Raw genomic sequence first — 22614 nt, forward strand, 5'->3', positions numbered from 1 at the left:
TAATACTCGGTATAGCCCAAACTGTCCGGTTAAGAAATCAACATGAGCTCATCATCGCTTCCTAACTTCAACTCCCAGAATTCCTCAGTCAGACACGCTGGCCTGGGGATTGGTTTGGAGGCGTGGAGGGGAGGGGAGCAGCCAAGGGCTGCCCATGTGACCTTGAAGCAGCCACCTTTGGAAGTACTGGGCAGAGCGGGTGATGGGGGAGGAGCAGGCCGATCGCCTTACTGGTACCTGGGACTCCAACGCACCTTCCCGGCCATGTGTGCCTTGGACAGGGCCGCACTTCTCCCAGGGGGTGGGGTGCCCGGGCGCAGAGGGCTTCCGCTGAGCCCTGACAGTCCCAAAGAAGCGCCAAACAGCTGGAAAGTGGCGCTGATCCCGGTACTTGAGCCCTGACAGCCCCAAAGAAGCGCCAATCAGCTGCAAAGCAGCGCTGATCCCAACACTTCCGCTGAGCTCTGGCAGCCCCGAAGATGTGCCGATCAGCTGCAAAGCGGTGTTGATCCTGGCGCTTGAGCCCTGACAGCCCCGAAGATGTGCCGATCAGCTGCAAAGCGGCGCTGATTCTGGCGCTTGAGTCCTGGCAGCCCCGAAGATGCACCGATCAGCTGCAAAGAGGTGCTGATCCTGGTGCCTCAGCCCTGACAGCCCCGAAGATGTGCTGATCAGCTGCAAAGCAGTGCTGATCCTGGCACTTGAGCCCCGAGAGCCCCAAAGAAGCACCAATCAGCTGCAAAGTCCCAAAGAAGCGCCAAACAGCTGGAAAGTGGCGCTGATCCCGGCACTTGAGCCCTGACAGCCCCAAAGAAGCGCCAATCAGCTGCAAAGCAGCACTGATCCCAGCACTTCTGCTGAGCCCTGGCAGCCCCAAAGATGCGTCGATCAGCTGGCGACTCTGTATGGCAGGCCCTAACCTCTGCTGACGGGGTCCAGTCAACAGAGAGCTACCGGCGGGTCGGGGCCGGCTGTACGGGAGCTCTCCGTGGACTGGACCCTGTTGGCGGAGGTCGGGGCCGGCTGTACGGAGTCACCAACAGTGGGGGGGAGGGAGTCAGGCGGGTGCATTTTTCCCTCCACACCCGCGTTCTGATGGCTTAGCCTGGTGCGCATCAGCAAAACAAACGGCCTCGATTCCCACCTGCTGCTGCGGGATGAGTCCTCGGGGAGGGCGTGCGCCGTCTGGCCACTTTGCTTTCCCCTCCGTAAAGCCAGGCACCTTGGAAAGAGAGGTGGGAAAAGTCTCGAGCCCCAGGAGGCGCCATGAGGGGTATTGCAACCTTGCGCGGGGGGAGAGGAAAAGAAGATGGAAGGCCGCAACAAAGAGAGAGAGAGAGAAGGGGGAAAAGAAGGAGGGTGTGGTTGTGAGGTTGGTGCTCAGGGCCGTGACGCAAGCAGTCTCAAACACCTATCTGCCGAGGGAGTGGATGGCTCTGTCCCCATCAGGCTCATGCTTACTTGTGAAGTAAGAAGAGGGGGGGAAGAGCGACATGGATCCCACACGAGAAGAAGTCAATCCAGATGCTCCACAATGAGTCCCTGGGGAGGGCGGGGCCTCGCTCTGCGCCTGCGCTCTTCGCACGCCCTCGTTAGGGTTCCTGCAGGACACCACCAAGCAGCATGTTTTCCGGCAGCAAGTAAGCTGGGAAGGAGTGGAGTGGGGGGGAGGCAAAGGGGGAGGAAGGCGATGCCGTGTACCACCAGCCAGGTGTTTGCATACCACCAGTGGTACGCGTACCACCGGTTGAAAAGCCCTGTCTTAGAGAAGAAATATTTACACCTGTACAGACTTTCAAATGGGTGTTTGAGTAGAGGGCCTTAACCAAGAGTAATAGTCTGGGTTCCATTTTTAAGCTGGCCAATTTCACCCACAGAATATTTCTATTTATAGATTCAAAAGCCACACTAAGATATATAAATGTGGTAAACAGTTTCTTGCCATTTGTTAATTGCTTTGTTATGACATAGTATAAAGTGAAACAATTGTCTGTTGTGGAGCACTCTGGTCTGAATCCAGCTTGTTCCTCCACTAAGAGATTTCTTTCCATTACCCAGTCTTCTATTTTGCTCAACAAATGTTTCACATACATTTTAGCCACAATTCCAATGGGGCTCATTGGTAGTTTTTTGGCTCACCTTTGTCTGCCTTTTTATACAGGAGGACTATAATGGTGACTTCCCATCTGACTGGAATGCAACCTGTGTTATTTATATCTAGGTGAACAGCTCTGCTAACAGTGGGACCCACCAATACGAGTATTAAAGAGTTCTGGTGGTAGAAAATCTTCAAGCACCTTTTTAGATTTTAGAGATTGAATGATAAATGTGATTTCTGTTACTAACACTGGAGGCCAGGGGGAAGGTTTTCAAAGCCTAAAGTATTGGTAATTTGTTTGTATGAAAGGCCCTGGTTAGAGTTGCATAAAAGTCCTCCCAAATTGGGTCTGGAATTGGAATCTCAAATTGTAATTTACGTTCCTTTAAAAAACCTTATAACAGTATTCCAGAAGAAAACTGAATTTGTCACTTTCGCTGAAACTTCCAGATCTGACCATATTTTAACTCTATAGGAGGCTTTTTAAAAGGATCTCTGTTTCTTGTAGTCACGTCTAATTTTTATTTTATTTATTTATTACATTTGTATGTCGCCTATGTCCCTTATAATGCGACTTTGTGCCACTTACAGATTTAGCATTTTAGTGTGGTTTTTTGTGGTAGGGTGTCCCAGGACCTGGTGCATTGCTTCTCTCAATAACTTTCTGCTACATAAACAGTCAGAATCAAACCAATTGGAGCTTATTTGCTGATGGCTTTTAGTAGGAAGTTGTCTATTAAAATTTTTCTCATTGAATGACACAGATCCACATATTGGGTTCAGGATTTTATCTGAACCTTGGGTAAAGGAGGAAGTTGAGTTTCTCCAGGTCTGGGCCTGTTTTGAGTTCAGAAACATACTGTTTCCCTAAAAATTATTTTTTCCCTGAAAATAAGACCCAGTCTTTTTTTTTTGCCTTCAAAAGAGGCACCAGGTCTTATTTTCGGGGTGTGTGTGTCTTTTTCACTCACCTCACAGCGGCAGCACCAATGGATGGATCGCCTGTAACTTTGCCATGTAGTCATTCGCTGCTGGTACTGGTCAGTCTAGCGGGGAAAGAGGGAAAAACCTGGGGTGATATCCCACATTGGCCAAGAACGGTGTCATCTGCGTGGAGGTGTGCTGCGAGTTGTTGAACGCGAACTCGGCTACCACCACATAGTCCGCCCAGTTGTTTTGTTGCTGATTTACATAGCAGCACAGATATTGCTCAAGGATCCTTATGACCTCGGTCCCTCCGTCAGTTTGGGGGTGATGCACGGAGAGGCAGATCTTGACGTCCAGCGCCTGCATCATCCCCTGCCAGAAACGGGCTGTAAATTGGGCCCCTCTATCGGACACGACCCTATCAGGGAGGCCGTGCAGCCGAGACACCTGCTGGATGAACATACGACAGGTGGCGTGGGCTGACAGCAAGCCACAGCATGGGATGAAATGCGCCATTTTGGTCAGCATGTCCACCACCACGAACACCATCGTGAATCCAAAAGATGCGGGTAAGTCCGTCAGAAAGTCCATGGGCACAGTCCCCCAGGGTCTTTTGGGTGTTGGCAAGGGCTGCAGTAATCCGGGTGGGGCCCCCGTCGCTGACTTGGCCTGCCTACACGGGATGCAGGACGTGACATAGGCCTGGACGTCGTGTCAGACTCGGGGCCACCAGAAGGTATGGGAGACCAAGTTCAGGGTCTTGAACAGGCCAAAATGCCCCGCCGCCGGATTATCATGACACTGGCTGAGGATGAGTCCCCTAAGTGGCCCTCCCGGAACATAGAGCCAGTCACGATAGTGTAAGAGTCCATCCGTGACCGTCCATGGGGAATCTGGCCCCACCTCCTCCTTTCGCTGTGCCACCCACACATCCTGCTGCTGGGCCTCCCGAATCCGAGCCCATACATCTATCGGCTCCCGCACCTCAGCAAAAGACTCGGTGGGGAGCACTGTCCTGGGCAAAAGCTTGTCTTCCGCTTGGGAATATTCGGGCTTTCTGGACAGAGCATTCGCTCTTTGGTTGCGACCGCTGGGTATGTACGTTACACGGAAATTGAACCTCGCAAAGAAAAGAGACCACCGAATCTGGTGTTTCAGTTTCCGAGCGGTCTGCAGGCTTTCCAAATTTTTATGGTCCATCCAGACCTCGATTTGATGCCACACCCCTTCCAGATGATGCCTCCAAGCCTCGAACGCCACTTTGATGGGCAGTAGCTCCTTCTCCCAGATGGTATAGTTGCACTCTGCCAGATTCAGTTTCCGCGAGTAGTATGCATAAGGGAAGAGGGCACCGCTGGGCATTGTCGCCTGGGGTAACACCGCCCCAATGGCGGTGTCGGAGGCATCCACCTGCAGGACAAACGGCCGTTGCAAGTCAGGATGCTTCAAGATGGGCTCCTTCATGAAGGCTTCCTTCAAAGCCTGGAAAGCCTATTGTTCTGGAGCGTCCCACTGAAACCGAGTCTTTCTCTGCAGGAGCCGAGTGAGGGGGCTGTCATGGTAGCAAACCTGGGGAAGAAGTCGCTGGACATCCTTCACACGACATGGGGGTTGCCAACTCTGCAGAGACTTGACCTTACTCCGCTCTATGGCGATACCCTCAGGAGAAATGCGGTGACCCAGGAAATTGATGGTCACCTGGTAGAACTGGCACTTCTCCAGTTTGGCATACAGCCAATGTTCTTGGAGTCGCTGCAGGACCTGACGGAGATGCTGATGGTGCGCCTCTCGTGACGGGGAGTAGATCAGGATGTCATCCGAGTAGATCAGGATGTCATCCAAGTAGATCTCGACAAACTGATCTAAGAAGTCCCAGAAAATGTCATTTATAAAATGCTGAAACACTGCGGGGGCGTTGGTCAGGCCAAACGGCATCACCGTGTACTCGAAGTGCCTGTACCGAGTACCAAATGCTGTCTTCCACTCATCACCCAACCGAACTCTGACAAGGTTGTAAGCTCCACGCAAGTCCAGTTTCATGAAGATCTTTGCCTCTCGGAGCCGGTCCAAGAGTTCGGGGATGAGGGGCAGCGGGTATCGATTGCGCACCATGATGGCATTTAATTCCTGTAATCACAGCATAGCCGCAATTCGCCGGACTTCTTTTTGACAAAGAGCACGGGTGCAGACAGTGGCGAGGACGAGAGCCGAATAAAATCCAGAGCCAAATTCTTGTCCAGAAAGTCCCACAACAGGGCCAACTCGGGGTCCAACATGGAGTACAAACGCCCTACTGGGAGAGGCGTGTCAGGAACTAAATCGATGGAGCAGTCATAGGCCCTGTGCGGGGGTAATTGATCTGCCTCAGTCTTGCTGAATACATCAGCATAACGTGTCAGTTCAGAGGACAAGGAAACCCCTGGGGGACCCTCCACCTGGCCGGCACAGATATGACGGGTGTGGTCCACGCATTGTAAGCTTGGGAAGGTGACCACATTCTGTGAACAGTATATCTGTGGGTCATGCATCCGGAGCCACGCCAGTCCCAAGACCATGGGGAAATGCAGATCTGAGGTGATCTGAGGTGATATAGAACTGGGTGGCCTCCTCATGTGAACTGATGGCCATACATAACAGTTGCGTGGCAACCTTATTTGGCCCAGACAGGAGCAGTCGACCGTCAATGGTCTCCACTAACATCGGTGGTTCCACCAGGCACTGTGGAACCGCCTATTTGGCCACAAATGCTGCATCCGTAAAGTTTGTGGTGGCCCCAGAGTCAATCAACGCATGGACAGGAATCCCCTTGGGCAACCCGGGGAGAATCAGGCACACCTGATGCCGTGGAGGTCCGTGGGCAGCATCTGAAGGGCGTCGCTCGGTGTTGTGGGATGCCCAACCCAAAATGCTTTTCAGGTCTGGCTCAGGCCGTTTCCCGACAGAGGAGCAGGTGGCTTTCTCGGGACAGGCTCGGTCACAGACGCCCTGCGTCGCTTCTTGGGGCAAAAAGCAGCCAAATGGCCAGGGCCCCCACAGTAAAAACACAATCCCCCCAAACGTCGCCTGTTCATTTCTGACACCAATAGGTGAGGTCTGGCAGCACGTAACTGCATGGGCTCCTCCCTCTGGACTGGGGTGCCACGCACAACAGGGGCCGCACGGGTCTCTGGGGTGGCACAGCAACTCTTTCACTGCTGCAGTCAAGCGTTGATCCGCAGACAGAGATGTATCAGCCCATTGAGGTCTGGAGGAACATCAACATGGGCCAGCTCCTCCAACAATCCATCCTGGAAAGCGTCCACAAGTGCAGCCTCATTCCAGGTTGAATCCTGGCTAAGCAGCTGAAAATCACTTATATAGCCCTGTAGGGGGTGTCGGCCCTGCCTCAGAGCTTTCAGGCATTGGGTAGCAGTCTGCATCTTAATGGGGTCCTCATACATCAGACGTATATAATCACAAAACCCCACAAAGTTGTCCAACAATGGACTAGGTTGGGCTAGCAAGGGTGTGCCCCAATGAGCTGCAGTACCAGAGAAGACTTAACAAAAACCCCACCTTATCCCAGTCAGTGGGGAAATCAGCTGCTCTCACGCTGATATACAAATGGCATTGTCCCAGAAAAGCAGGAAACCTATCTGGATTGTAATCATATTTGTCTGGCATCACAACTTGGCATTTTCTCCTGGGTGGTGGTGAAGCAGCAGGGACATGTGCTTGCAGCTGAGCCACTTGAGCTGATAACAAAGCCAGCTGCTGGGAGAGCTGGGCATTCTCCACAGGTAACTGCTCCATAATAGTAGGGGGTTAGGCTGAAGGCAAACTGTTCTGTCCCAGCCTACGACCGTTCTTGTTGCATCACAAGAACAACCCCTTTTTTATCAGTAGGCTGGAAAAACCAACCGTTTTTATTTCATATACAGTCCTGATAATTATTTCCTCAAAACAAAAACAACAGAATACTTTTCCAATGAATAATTGGTTCAAAAAGCAAAACAGAGCAGGAGTTAAACAAGAATGTCACCGGTAAAACAAACAGACCATGATTCCCTTGAAGTTCGTTCCAAATGGTTGCCTTCAGCAACCAGCACTGCCCACACCTTCCCTTTTTATTAAGCAACCCCAAGGAGTGGCTTCTCAATGCCTTCTCCTCCTCCCTTGGAGTTGCCGTATTGTCTCTCTCTGACCTGCTCTAGTTAACTACCTTCTTGCACGAGCGTCTATAATGATGTCCATTTGTGAGTCCTCAGAGTCTGACTCATCCTTCCCACACAGCTGAGTCTCATCTGGAACACATTGGAGGGGCCAGGCTCTTCCTCTGATTGTGAGTCTTGTAATTCATCAGAGCCTCCCTCCAACTGATGGCTCTCCAAACCCCTCCTCCTCCTCCTCCTCCTCAGATTCCCCGGACTCAGCTGTCGGTAGCACAGGCCGGCATGGAATCACAACACACAGTTCCCTCTGCATGAGTTTGTTTTAGGTGACTCAGTGGCATCATTTGGCTATGTTTAGTCTTAATGAAGGACTCTTAGAGTGTCCACTTTGTTGTTAACAGTAGTCAAGAGCTTGAAAATTGACAAAACTATTTGTGCCATCAGTAGACATTGCTTGTAAATCCTATTCCAGGGGGTCATATCTGTTTGAGAGGCTATCAGGAAATGTAGGAGAGGTTTAGTTACTTAGGGCAAGTGTCTGTTTTTTAGGAATCTGTCAACTTTGAGTTGTTTGGTAGGCTTAAGTGATGTCTGAGAAGCAGAATGTGAGCACTGCATCTTCTTTAAAGCAAAGACCATGTTTCTTCAGAAAGGTCCCTTATCAGTTTGGGGCTGGATAGGAGTTAGCAGTGAGTGGGAATTTTCTTTCAGCCGTGTATGACCATCTTCTTTAGGCTAGTTCTATTGAAAGCCATGCAACAGCAAGGATTAGTTTTTTAAATGTCACATTTGTGCATATGGGAGCATTTTTTTTTAAAATACTGTGTGGAGAGGGTCAGTGTTAATGACTGACAGCATGTACCAAGTACCAGTCCTCACCAAACCTCCTCTCACTATCACAGTTAGTCTTAAGGAAAAAGATCCCAGTAGCACAAATGGGAATGTATTGCTGTGCAGAAGAAGCAAAGCGTAGGCAAGAGGCAGATGCCATGTTACATAACTTTGTTGTCAATTTGTAGGTTATATCTCTGATTTTAAGTGCATCTTGTATATTTGTGTATGTATTTATCTCTGTGTGTGTAATTGAGTGAAGTGACTGTCTGGTCTCTGAAATTAGATTAGTTTGACTAGATATATGTTGAATCCTCCTTTTTCTCCCTAACATTATGTATGTACTAGGCCAGGAGCAGAGAAGCTTTTTTGATTGGTAAATACATTTGGACTTTTAAGAACTGGTGTTTCCCATTTTGAGAACATATTACTATTCCCACAAACTCAGAGGAGGTGGGAGCTTTCTGTATTTACAAAGTGGTTGCTATAGTGAGAATGGTACGGATAGAGCTCTCTTTTTATATACGGTAGTGGCCAAAATTGTGGAAACCTTTTGGGAAAAGTGTACATTTGAGGTTTGATGGCTAATAATACCACTTTCCTTTGGAGTAGTACCATAAAATTATATATCAATGGAAAGATAATTTGATCAAGAATGTAATGCAACAAAGTTTGTTCAATTATCTGTATTCTATGAAACGTTATAGCCAAATAACCAGGAAAACGAAGCACAGCTTGCTTAGGTTGTTATCAGGTAGCTTTCCTTCATATGATTGTAGCCAGTGAGCATGAGTGTTTAGAAAGCCAATCAGGTGTCATATTGTTTTGGCAATGAGCCAATCAGATCACAGGATTCAGTTATTGATGTCATGTATTGAAGCTGAGAGGAGGACATTTGTCAGTGTGTTATATGATCACTATCAAGTTGGTTGGGGTTTTTTGTGTTCTTTCATTTAGTGAGCTTGTAAAACGTAATAAAATTAAAGTAATGGTGCAAAGAGTTGACTGGTCACCCAGAAAGCGATGTAAAATAGTATTATTAAGTGAACAAGGCTACAGTTATAAAGAAATTAGAAGAAAGATTGGTGGAAACTTAACCAAAGGTGGCATTTCTAAGTTTTTGAAGATGTATAAGGAGACTCAGTCACTACAAAACCACACTGGTAAAGGCAGGAAAAGGTGCACAACAGCAAGTGATAATAGAAGAATTAAGAGACTGTGCCTATGTGACAGAAGAAAATCATCTGGGAGTATACAAGATGAAATGGTGCAATGCAATGTGAAGTTGAGTGCAAGGACTGTTCGGCGCAGACTGCAGGAATTTGGCCTAAAATCTAGAATTCCACAAGAAAACCCACTTTTATCTCTCAAAAAAAGGTTGAAAGACTAAACTGGGCTAAAACTCATGTCAACTGGACAGAGGAACAATGGGACAGTGTTATTTGGAGTGATGAGACCAACATCTCCCTGTTTGGTACTGATGACATAAAATACGTAAGGAGAAGAATCGGAGATTTGCATCCTGATTGAATTACATGTACCGTGAAACACCCAGTCAGTGTTATGATCTGGAGTTGTATGACATCAAAAGGTGTGGGCAGAATTTGTGTGATTAATGGGAATATAAATGGCCAAAAATACATTAATGAAATACTTGAGCCCAAACTGAAGCCTTCCACACATGATCTTTTCCAAGACAATGAAACATTTATATTTCAACAGGATTCAGCTCCATGTCATGTTGCTGCTGTGTGCAAAAAGTGGTTTCAAGATAATCATATTCCACTGCTGAAATGGACTGGGAATAGCCCAGACCTTAACCCAATTGAAAATCTATGGAGCCGACTAAAGGAACTTGTTAGTCAGAAGCGACCCAGCAATAAAACCCAGTTAATAGAAGCAATCATTCAATCTTGGTTTCACATTACAGGTGAAACTCGAAAAATTAAAAGTTCATTTATTTCAGTAATGCAACTTAACAGGGGAAACTAATATATGAGATAGACTCATTACATGCAAAGCAAGATAGTTCAAGCCGTGATTTGTCATAATTGTGATGATTATGGCGTACAGCTCATGAAAACCCCAAATCCACAATCTCAGAAAATTAGAATATTACATGCAATCAATAAAACAAGGAGTGTACATAGAACAATATCGGACCTCTGAAAAGTATAAGCATGCATATGTACTCAGTACTTGGTTTGGGCCCCTTTTGCAGCAATTACTTCCTCAATGCGGCGTGGCATGGAAGCTATCAGCCTGTGGCACTGCTGAGGTGTTATGGAAGACCTGGATGCTTCAATAGCGGCCTTCAGCTCTTCTGCATTGTTCGGTCTCATGTCTCTCATCTTTCTCTTGGTAATGCCCCATAGATTCTCTATGGGGTTCAGGTCAGGCGAGTTTGCTGGCCAATCAAGCACAGTAATCCCACGGTCATTGAACCAGGTTCTGGTGCTTTTGGCAGTGTGGGCAGGTGCCAGGTCCTGTTGGAAAATGAAGTCAGCATCCCCATAAAGCTCGTCTGCGGAAGGAAGCATGAAGTGCTCCAAAATCTCCTGGTAGACGGCTGGGTTGACCCTGGACTTAATGAAGCACAGTGGACCAACACCAGCAGATGACTTGGCTCCCCAAATCAACACAGACTGTGGAAACTTCACACTGGACTACAAGCAATCTTCTCCAGGCTGCGGTCATCCCTGCTGCTTGTGCACCTTTTTCTTCCACACTTTTCCCTTCCACATAACTTTCTATTAATGTGCTTTGATACAGCACTTTGGGAACATCCAACTTCTTTTGCAATTACCTTTTGAGGCTTTCCCTCCTTATGGAGGGTGTCAATGATGGTTTTCTGTACAACTGTCAGGCCAGCAGTCTTCCCTATGATTGTGATTCCTACTGAACCAGACTGAGAGATCATTTAAAGGCTCTGTTGTGATTCAGGGTCAGTCTGTGGGTTCGGCAGTTGGGTCGGACGATTCAGAAGAGGAGGAGGGGGGTGTTGGAGAGCCTGCAGAGGACAGCCCTGAGGCTTCGCAGAGCCCTCAGCCAGGACCCTCTCATCTGGTCACTACGCAGACCCAGCTGTGTGAGCCTGACAGCGTGGATGAAGATGAACCACAGCTGGCCCTGTTCAAGGACGCCCGACGCAGGAGGCAGTCAATCAGGAGTAAAGAGAGGAAGGCAATGGGGTACCTCGGAAGGAGGCAGAGAGAAGCCACGCCTTGAACTGTTTAAAAGGGGAATGTGTGGGAGGGCTGGTTTGCTCAAGGCAACCGTTTGAATAGCTCCTGTTTCATGGTTCGTGTTTTGGTTTTGCTCTGTTTGCTCTGTTTTGTGTCAATAAATTTGGCAGGCTTAGTTCCAGCCTCTTGCCTTTTTGTAAAGGGGTTGTCCCTGCCTTTTCTGCAGGGCCGGTAGTAGGCTGGTACAGAACAGGCTCAGGAACCCTTTGCAGGTTTTATGGTTTAATTGGCTGATTAGAGTGGGACACTTTGAACCTGGAATATTGCACCTTTTCACAATATTCTAATTTTCTGAGATTGGATTTGGGGTTTTCATGAGATGTACGCCATAATCATCACAATTATGACAAATCACGGCTTGAACTATCTTGCTTTGCATGTAATGAGTCTATCATATATTAGTTTCCCCTTTTAAGTTGCATTACTGAAATAAATGAACTTTTGCACGATATTCTAATTTTTCGAGTTTCACCTGTAAATTTCAATTTCTTCTATAATTGGGTATGTGGGCTAAAGAGTCTGTTGATGTCAGACCTTTACATATTTTTAACCAATCCTCCACTATTACTGTGTCACAAATTTCTTCACAGGGACAGACTGTCCACAATCACAACAGTGATAAGAACATTCAATGACACTATTGCAATCACAGAACCAACACATTATGTAGAAGTTTGTAGAATGCAGAGGTCCACAGCTTCTTCTGGAATCCTTGGATGGAAAGCTGCTACTCCTGCAATGAGAAAAATCACAAACAAACCCAGGCTATTATTTCTTCACCCCACAATGACCACATCAGGTTTCTGTAAATTTTTATTCCGAGAGGGTCTTCTCCAGGAATTATTTTCCACTCTTTTGCTCCACCCTTTCTTTTCTTTCAAACTGCTGTTTCAGTTGTTAGGAGGACTTGGTAGGGACCACCCCAGGCTGAAGTAAGTTTTTCTTCACACCAACTTTCTGTCAGGACCCAGTCACCAGGCAGAAACTTGTGGACAGCAAACTCCAATTGAGGTGTCTGGGCTAAGAATCCTTGCTTGCTGAGAAAAGACAAAGCAGAAAACAGCCCCAGTATCTATTTTTATAAACATGTCATTAGTTTCATATTGTGGAATTTCCCACTTGAGGTAATTTAAAATCAACTTGAATGCATTGAAATAGTATCAACTCTGCTTCAGTTTGCTTGCACACAAATGTTTACTCAAAACAACATAGCTCATTTATAATCCCCCAAATTTTCTCAACTCCTTTGTTTTAAACAAGGGTTGAATTACAATTTCTTCAATTCTCTTAGGTATTATTTTCTACCAGTGTGTCCTGCACACAGACATAAAAAACATTAAAAAACGACAACAAAAAGCAACTCCACAAAAGAATAAATAAATAAACAAGCTTAATAAAAGATATTCTGAGTTACTGAAATAGTTTTGTATCAACTCTAGTATCAACTCTGCTTTTAATATAAATTTAGTCAAATTCCAATTTAATCAGATTCCATTCAGATGGAAACAAATTTCCATTAAGTAGGTTAAAACATTAAATTTCACATCCACCCCAGCTTCCTCAAACCAGAATTCTAAGCAGAAAAAAAATAGTTAAAAAGATCAGAACCCCCCCCCCTTTCCTTTCTCTCTCTCTCTCTCTCTCTCTCTCTCTCTCTCTCTCTCTCTCTCTCTCTCTCTCTCTCTCTCTCTGTTAAAGCAACACAACCAGCAACGGGGGAGGAGACAAAAAAAGAATTACACAAAAATCTCACCACTAACAAAATAGTTTTCTCTTCTTCACATGCATTTCCATGAATTCTCTCACACATCTTCCATGAGACTTTTTTTTTAATTGAAAAGTTTTACAATACATTTTATCTTTAACAATCCCCCCCTCCCTCCACCCACCCCTACCTAACCCTCCCTATCCCTCTCCCCCCTCCCCCCCCCCGACTTCCCAGAGCTAAGTACAAGGTATAAAAACAAAGAACAATCATAAACAACCATATGCTAACAACAATAAACTATTAAGTCTATCGCACTCTAGCTCATATGAAATGACTACAAGCAATACTAATATTACATAGAAAAAAAGAAAAAAAAAGAAAAGAAAACTTATTCAAATGCTAAGTGAAACTTCTTAGTCCCATATTTGTTCTGGATATAATCAATCCACTTTTTCCACTCCATAATATAACGTTGTTGCGAGTGATCTTTCAAATAAGCCGAAATCTTTGCCATTTCGGCCAGGTTAGAAACTTTTAAAGTCCACTCTTCTATAGTCGGGAGTTCCTCCTTCTTCCAATATTGACCTATTAAAAGTCTTGCTGCTGTGATTAAATTCAACATCAACTTAATGTCCACAACAGTAGCATCTGTAATTATGCCCAATAAGAACAATTGCGGACAAAACTTTATCCTTTGCTTAAAGATCTTCTGCATATTCCACCAAATTTTTATCCAAAAAGCCTTAACCTTTTTACAGGTCCACCATATATGAAAATACGTTGCATCTTCGCCACCACATCTCCAACATTTAGGTTGATAGTTCGGATACATACTTGCAAGCTTTTTAGGATCTAAATGCCATCTATAAAACATTTTATAAAAGTTCTCTCTTAGGTTTTGGGCTTGCGTAAATTTTACGTTCCTCACCCAGATCTTTTCCCACGTGTCCATTGTAATAACTTCTTGAATATTCTGAGCCCATTTTATCATACAGTCTTTAACAAGTTCTGTTTCTGAGTCAATATCTATCAATGCAAGATAAATCCGTTTGATCTGTGCTGGACCCTGGTTTCTAATTTGCTTTACCAAATTTTCATCAGTCATTGAGAAACCAATTTTCTGGTCTTCTTTCCACCTGGCACGTAATTGACCATATTGAAACCAAGTTTGAACGATCTTCTCATCTCGCAAAAGATTGTACGGCTTCAAACGCCAGACGTTCCTCTCCAAACTTAAGATCTCCTTGTACGTAGTCACATCATGTTTGAAGCCAACATTTATGTTTTCTATTGCATGTTTCGGGATTGCCCACAACGGCATCTTGTAGTCTAACTTGTGTCTATACTTCTTCCAAACTCTCAGCAATGCCTGTCTTAAAATATGCACTTTAAACACATTATCTACCTTCTTATCATATAGTAAATATGCATGCCAGCCAAATAACAAGTCGTGGCCCTCCAGATTTAATAATCTCCCTTGTGTCAAATTAATCCAATCACTTATACCTGACAACGCAGCAGCTTCATAATATAATTTAAGATTGGGCATTTTAAGACCACCTCTTTCACACGTATCCTGCATAATCTTAAGTTTAACTCGTGGCCTTTTCCCTGCCCATACAAATTTATTGATACCCCTTTGCCATTCTTCCAGATTAGAGTCTTTTTTAAGAATCGGTATCATTTGGAATAAAAATAAAAATTTAGGCAAAACATTCATTTTCACTGCTGCGATTCTTCCCAGTAAAGACAATTGCAATTTTTCCCAACTCTCCAATTCTTTTTGAATTTTTCCCCATAACTTTTCATAATTATTTTTATATAACTTTGCATTTGAGGATGACAAATACACCCCCAAATATTTGACCCTTTTAACAATCTCAAATCCAGTTAATCCTTCTAAAAGGGCCTTTTGCGATACTGTCATATTTTTGGCTAGTATTTTAGTTTTTTGTGCATTAACCTTAAATCCAGAAACCTTCCCATATTGCATTATTATCTCCATCAGGTCCACAACAGAATTTTCTGGCTGGGTCACCGTAACAACCAGATCGTCTGCAAACGCCCTCAATCTGTAGTCCTGATCTCTAATTTGAATACCCTTAATTTTTTCCGAATTCCGTAATTTTATCAATAATATCTCCAATGTTAACACAAATAATAAAGGTGATAATGGACACCCTTGTCTTGTGCCCTTTTCAATATTACATACTTCAGTCCACCACGTCAACTATATGCCTCACATTATTTTTCATTTGTCTACCACTAATAAACCCAGTTTGATCCCCATGAATCATCTGTTGCAAAACCCTCATCAATCTATTAGCTAAAACCTTGGCAAATATCTTGTAGTCCGTATTTAAAAGTGATATTGGTCTATAGTTTCTTACTTGAGTAACATCCTGATCCTCCTTCGGGATCAAGGAAATAAAAGCAGTTCTCCAAGACGGAGGCACCCTTCCTCCCCTTTGAATTGTCTGAAACAATTCCCTTAATGGCTTTATCAGCTCCAATTGTAGATTTTTGTAATAGACCGCAGTCAGTCCATCTGTACCTGGCGCTTTGTCCACCTTCAATTGCTTAATTGCTAAGAAAATTTCTTCTTCTGTTATCAATTGATTAATCTCTTCCTTTTGTTCTTGTGTAAGAACCAGGATGTTAGCATTCTTCAAATATACGTCAATGTCTGTTTCATTAATCTTATCTTTAACATATAATTTGGAATAAAAGTCCACAAAGGCTTCCTTAATAAGATCCTGTTGAAACACAACCTTGCCTTTATGTTCTATTTTATCTATGTTAGAAGCCCTTTGTTTTTTCCTTAACCTGTAAGCTAACCACCTACCTGGTTTATTGGCATTGCAAAAAGTGTTGTGCCTAGCAAACCGTAAGTTAGTTGCCACTTGGTCAGCCATCAACTTATTAAATTGTCCTCTTAGCAAATTAATAACCTCTTTAATCTTCACATCCGATGGATTCAAAATTAGGGCCTTTTCTTTTTCCCTAATTTCATTCTCCAATTCTTTCCTCCTGACTTCCAAATTACGTCTGTATTTATTATTCATATATATTAACACCCCTCTCATATAGGCTTTACTAGCATCCCAAACCATGTGCATAGACGTATCCTTGTTCATATTAATTTCAAAAAAGTCCATCTGCTTTTTACATTCTTCCACATTACTCTGGTTTCTAAACAAATTCTCATTTACGCGTCAAGAGCGCCTATCTCTATTATCCTTGTTGATCTCTAACCAGACTGGACTATGGTCAGATATAGTTCTTGCACAAATCTTTGTCTTCTTAATCCTAGAAAAAAAATCATTAGTCAGTAGTATAAAATCAATCCTAGAAAAAGATTGGTGTCTGTCAGAAAAAAAAGTATAATCCTTATCATGTAAATGTGTTTCTCGCCAAATGTCACGCAGTTCCAGATCATCCTTCATTTCAAAAAAAAGATTTAGGCAATCTAGCATAACTCGGGGCATGTTTAAAAAAACCAGATTTGTCCAGTTGTACATCCAAGACACCATTCCAATCTCCCATAAAAATAAAAGATTTGTAATCCAACTGGGTAATCTTTGTATGTAACGAACTGTAAAAGTCAGCTTGTTGTTGATTAGGAGCATATAATCCAACTAAAAGCGTTTTTTGCCTTCTAACAGCAAATCTATCATAACATATCTTCCTTGTTTATCTGCTTCGATTAGTTCCGCTATCAAAGTATTCTTGACATAAATAACCACTCCATTCTTCTTATTCATCGCAGAAGCAATAAATTGCGTACCCAACCTTGAGTTCATCAAGTACTTTTGGTCCATAACCCTAATATGCGTTTCTTGCAAGCAAATAACATCAGTCTTAAATTGTTTTAAATATTGAAAAACTTTCTTTCTCTTCTGTGGTGAGTTTAATCCATTGACATTCCAGGTTAGGAACTTAGTCACCATTCTTGGCATCCCGAAGCTTCTGGAGCACGCCTGCCAGAACCCCTTTAACTTCCTTAGGCCGCGCCCCTCCCACAGCTTCGCTATAGATACGCTTTGGAGGTTCCATAACTTTCTGCTGATCTTGCTCTTGCTCTTGTCTCACTCGTCTTAAGGCGGCACGCGTCATCCTCTGCTCTCTAACATCTGCCGATGAAGCTGTAATTTGATCCCCTCCAGTACCATTCTCCTCTGTCTGTATTCCTTCAGCATCTTGAGGCTTTCCCTCACCATTTTTCTTTGCAGATTCCAGAAGTGATGGAGGGGTTGCTTTTAGAACTTTACTGTAGAAGTCGCGTGCCTGACTCACTGTAACCAAACGGTGTATCTTGCCTTCATGCATCACCACCATGCCCACTGGAATCTCCCATCTAAACTTGATGTCACGTTTCTTAAGTTCCTGTGCCAAAAAAGCAAAATCTTTCCTTCTCCTTAAAATTCTTGGAGGAATTTCTTTTAAAACCAAAACTTCTTGCTCAGCAACCACAAGCTTAGTATCATAAGCAACTTGGATAACTTCATTCCTAATTGCTCTCTTTGTAAAGTAGACCACCACATCTCTAGGTAACTTCCTCTGCCTTGCAATCCATGAATTCACACGAAAGATTTTGTCTATACTTCTCTCAATTTCAGCTGCTGGCTGTCCCAGTACCGCTTCCAAAGCCTCAGAGACCATCTGCTTTAAATCTTCTTTAGGGTTCTCTTTTAAGCCTCTGATTCTGATAGCAAACTCCATCTGATGGTACTGGACGAGAGTCAAATCTCCATCCATTTTATCCATTATATTTTCATTCTCTAATACTTTTGCTTCTAGTCTGGAATTCTTTTGACTAAGATCCTCCATTTTTTCATCCAAACATTGAATACAAACAGCCACACCTTCAATTGCAGGCAAGATGTCTGCCCTCATTGCTTTAAACTTCTCTTCCATCTTCTCCTCCAGCTTCTCCTCCAGCTTTTCCATCTTTTCATCCATCATGTCTGATATTTGTTGTGAATGCTTTTCCAAGGCATCCTGTAAATCCTTAAGCGTCAGTGCCGGAGCAGGTGCAGGAGGAAGTAAGGCTTGCAACGAGGTCTGTTGCACCGGGGAAGCCCCCGCACTCCGGAGAGTTTTAGCAGTTTTAGTCGCCATCTTCCCCCACTTTCACTTACTGCGCACTTTCACTTTTAAAAGCCATAAAGTCCAATGAACTAGAGAATAAAAGTCCACTTCACCTTGACCTCCTGTACCGCTCTGCCTGCTTCTTCACACTCGAAAGTCTTTCCTTCTGGCAGGGGTGGTTGCTAACGCTTGGTTCTGCTCCAAAAAACACGGAGCAGAAGCGCTGCGCAGCCCGGAGCAAACCCAGGCTTCGAGGGGGGGCTCAATCCTTCAGCCGCCCAAACTAAAAGCTCAGGCAGCCCCGGAGAGCTCAACCCCTACCTGGGGCCTCACCCCCTCCTCTTCTCCCGAGGAGGGGGCTTCCGAATCACCAAAACAGCTGATCGGCGCTGTTTTCAGCAATTCAACAAAGCCGCGGAGCGGACAGCCCGGAGATGGCTGTCTTCAGCGTCGCGTCGCCACCGGAAGTCCTTCCATGAGACTCTTCTCATGCAAGTGCTTATATTGCTTTTTCATTTCACTTTTACAGCAACAATAAACAAACAAAATTCTGCAGTTTACTGTTTCTTTCACAGTCTGTGGTGGGGGAGAATCTCTCTTTCACACACACAGACAGAGGATTAGCATATCTATACATTCACTTCCATTCAAACTGCTTGCATAAACAATTTCACATACAGATATTTTATTTCATACTTTCTTCTGACAAATCAATAACTATTATTATAATTACAAGGAGCTGTTCACAAGCCAATGAGCTCCTTTGTTTTTTTAATCTGTAAATAAGGCCTTTTTATTAATTATTATTATTAGACACAACACAGACACGCAGACACTACCTCCACACTCCTCTAACAAAAATGGACTATATATTGCCTGGGATCCAACAGGCATATAAACTTCTTTTATTAACCTATATGTTTAGTGCTTGACATAGCCAATTTTTAAAACTTCCATATTTTGAGCAAAATGCACTAATGCTTTTAATAGGATTTCTTGGCCACTCAAAATAACAATATTGAGTCATGGTACCTTTACTCTTATCCCAGATGTATTTTCCAGATGACTCCATCCCATCCTGCTAACATTTAAAACAGCAATACTTTATCATAATATTTTTACTTTTACCTCAAGTATATGGTTTATTCTGCCAACCTTGCCCTCAAATGAAGTAATTAAAACTACCTAACTGTGGCCATTGAGTTCCCTCATCTATTCGTTTTTGTCCCCAAATAAAATAACAGTATTGAATCATCAGGTCTTTATCTAAATCTTTTACCATTCTACTATAAGGTGGATGATTCCATCCAGCCAGGATCTTTCCCAGGGGACTGTGAGGAGGGATGAAAACATTCTCTCCCTTTCCCACATCTTTAGTTCCTTTTCCCTGATCTTGGGAGTCCCCTCTTTGATCCTTCTGTGGCCCTTTGTCCATATCCTATCTTTCACCATCTGATTTTCTGTTACCACAGTCCGTCTCCTATGTTGCTTCGATATTTCCTCTTACAATTTGTAACTTCTGCTTTTCACATTTGTACCTGTCAATACTTAGATAAAATATTATTTCTGATCTTCAGTTGGCTTCTGCTTCAACCTTTAGACTCATTAGAAATTTCTGAATAATACTTTTATTCCTTTCAGTGAGAAGGTGACAACAGTTGGTGCAATTATTCACAAATGGAAGAAACACAAAATAACTGTCAATCTCCCTTGGTCTGGGGCTCCATGCAAGATCTCACCTCGTGGAGTTAGAATGATCATGAGAACAGTGAGGAATCAGCCCAGAACTACACAGAAAGATCTTGTCAATGATCTCAAGGCAGCTGGGACCATAGTCACCAAGAAAACAATTGGTAACACACTACGCCATGAAGGACTGAAATCCTGCAGCGTCCGCAAGGTCCCCCTGCTCAAGAAAGCACATGTACAGGCCCGTCTGAAGTTTGCCAATGAACATCTGAATGATTCAGAGGAGAACTGGGTGAAAGTATTGTGGTCAGATGAGACCAAAATCGAGCTCTTTGGCATCAACTCAACTTGCCGTGTTTGGAGAAGGAGGAATGCTGCCTATGACCTCAAGAACACCATCCCCACCGTCAAACATGGAGGTGGAAGCATTACGCTTTTGGGGTGTTTTTCTGCTAAGTGGACAGGACAACCTCACCGCATCAAAGGGACGATGGACAGGGCCATGTACTGTCAAATCTTGGGTGAGAACCTCCTTCCCTCAGTCCGGGCATTGAAAATTGGTTGTGGATGGTTATTCCAGCATGGCAATGACCCAAAACACATGGCCAAGGCAAAAAAGGAGTGGCTCAAGAAGAAGCACATTAAGGTCCTGTAATGGCCTAGCCACTTGCGCTTCTCCCTCCCTCCCTCCCTCTCTCCGATCTGCTTACCTGACTAGCTCTTCTCCAACAAGCTGACACACCGCGGACATTCTTAGTGGGCTGGCTCTCCAGTGGCGCTCATCTCCTGCCGTTGGTCTGCCAGTCCTCTTCCCCCACTTAGTGTGTGTGTGTGAGAGAGAGACAGAGAGAGAGAGAGGAACTTGAGCTTCTCTCTCTCTTTCTCTCTCCGATCTTCTGCTCACCTGGCCAGCTTTACTCTGACAAGCTGACACACCGCGGACATTCTTAGTGGGCAGCGGCAGTCATCTGCTCTTGCTGCGTCTCCTGTGGAGATGCATTTGTGTGTCTGTCTCTCACTCTGCCACTCAAAGCCATCTTGCAGCTCAATCCTTGAAGCAGTTCAGTCGGCCCCTTCATTGCCAAGCGTCCCCATGGATGTCAATGGAGGTCTGTGGCGACAAAAGATCAGGCGAGGTTCCGTTCCAACCATCGCTACTTTGGGCAGGAGGGACCCGCACTCTGATTAGCCAGTCCTCCTGCTCAGTGGTCTGTGTTGCTGCCAAAGCTGAGGAGGAGAAGGAGGCAGTGGCTCGTTGGTAAACCAACGGACTTGGAGGTGCCACGGCTTTCTTGGACACTTTCTGTGCCACAGCGCCCCAGTTCCCCAGAAGTTCAGGGTCAGTGCTGTTTTGTGAGCGGCAGAAGAGCAAAGCCCAGTTTATATAGCTTCTCCTCTTTCCTTGATCATCACTTCTCTGCCTCGCTTGGCGATGCACAGGAGCGGCAGGCCCATGCGGGCAGTGCCTGGCCCCGTGCGCTCTTTTGGCTTCCCTGGAGACGCGCACCCTGCGCTTACCGAGCCTTTCTCCCTCTCCCCTACCACAAAGCTAGACAATAGAAGAAGAGCACCGAGGACGAGGAATCATCCTGCCAGCTGCTCTGGCTCACTTGTCTCTGCAGGAGAAACAGAAAGGGCAGGAGACGAGCGCCAGTGGAGACACTGCCCAATAAGAATGTCCGCGGTGTGTCAGCTTGTTGGAGAAGAGCAGATCGGGGGGTGAGAGAGAGAGAGAAGGGAAACGCAAGTGCCTTTCTCTGTCTCTGTCTCTCTCTCTCTCTCTCTCTGCAAATGGCAGAGGAGGACTGGGAGCCGCACTAGAAGGCTGAAAGAGCCGCATGCGGCTCCAGAGCCGCAGGTTGCCAACCCGTGGCCTAGCCAGTCTCCAGACCTTAATCCCATAGAAAACGTCAGCCTCGAAACCTTAATGACTTGGAGAGGATCTGCAAAAAGGAGTGGGACAAAAATCCCTCCTGAGATGTGTGCAAACCTGGTGGCCAACTACAAGAAACGTCTGACCTGTGATTGCCAACAAGGGGTTTTCCACCAAGTACTAAGTCATGTTTCGCAAAGGGGTCAAATACTTATTTCACTCATTAAAATGCAAATCAGTGTATAACTATTTTGAAATGCGTTTTTCTGGATTTTTGTTCTCTCACTGTTAAAATAAATATACCATTAAAATTGTAGTCTGATCATTTCTTTGTCAGTGGGCAAACGTACAAAATCAGCAGGGGATCAAATAATTTTTCCCCTCACTGTATACCAACAAATCAAAGGAACACCCATGGAATTATGGCTTTCAGGACTCATAGCAAAGACTGTAATGCAATGCCTAGAATCTATAGTGTTCCCACACATACAACCCAAAGTATGGATCTTGTCTGTGGATGACACCTTTGTCATACTAAAAAAGGAACAACTGGAGAAGACACATGAAACTATCAACATCTTCAAATGAATAAAACTCACAAGGGAAGAAAACAAAACAGTACCTTTTGTGGATAGCCTCATCAGCAGAGGCAATGATGGCAAATTAGAAACAAGTCTATTGTAAAACTACCCACACCAAGTGCTCCACTACTAAAGTAACTCAACTTCCCAGAAGAGTAGCTGTGTGAGAACACTATTCAGACAAGCACAAACACACTGCAGCAACCCTGACTATTCTAATTGGAGTGGGGGAGGGAACCAGTTAAAACGGAGCTGCACAGACCTGGAGGAGATCAGCTAGAGCTGCAGAGCTTGCCAGAATCCCCAGGATCTGTGGCGACATACTAATTAGAGCTTCTGGTGCACCCAGAAGAGAAGAGGAGGGCGGAGAGAAGGAAAGGTATAAAAGGGGCAGACCAGCCTGTTTTCGGAGGAACAGAG

General features: G+C 44.8%; 1 protein-coding gene and 1 long non-coding RNA gene across 2 annotated transcripts in view; both read left to right on the plus strand.

The window, feature by feature from the left end:
- The window catches only part of LOC308676042 (ubiquitin-conjugating enzyme E2 Z-like), a 95653-nt gene that overhangs the window by 48084 nt on the left and 24955 nt on the right, over positions 1-22614 (plus strand). The window lies entirely within an intron of this gene.
- Positions 11798-21929, plus strand: LOC308676043. Its single transcript, XR_014028254.1, has 2 exons — positions 11798-12051; positions 19693-21929. It is a non-coding gene; the product is annotated as an uncharacterized lncRNA (long non-coding RNA).

This window comes from Vipera berus (genome assembly GCF_964194415.1).
Source record: "Vipera berus genome assembly, chromosome: W".
Classification (NCBI taxonomy): Eukaryota; Metazoa; Chordata; class Lepidosauria; order Squamata; family Viperidae; genus Vipera; species Vipera berus.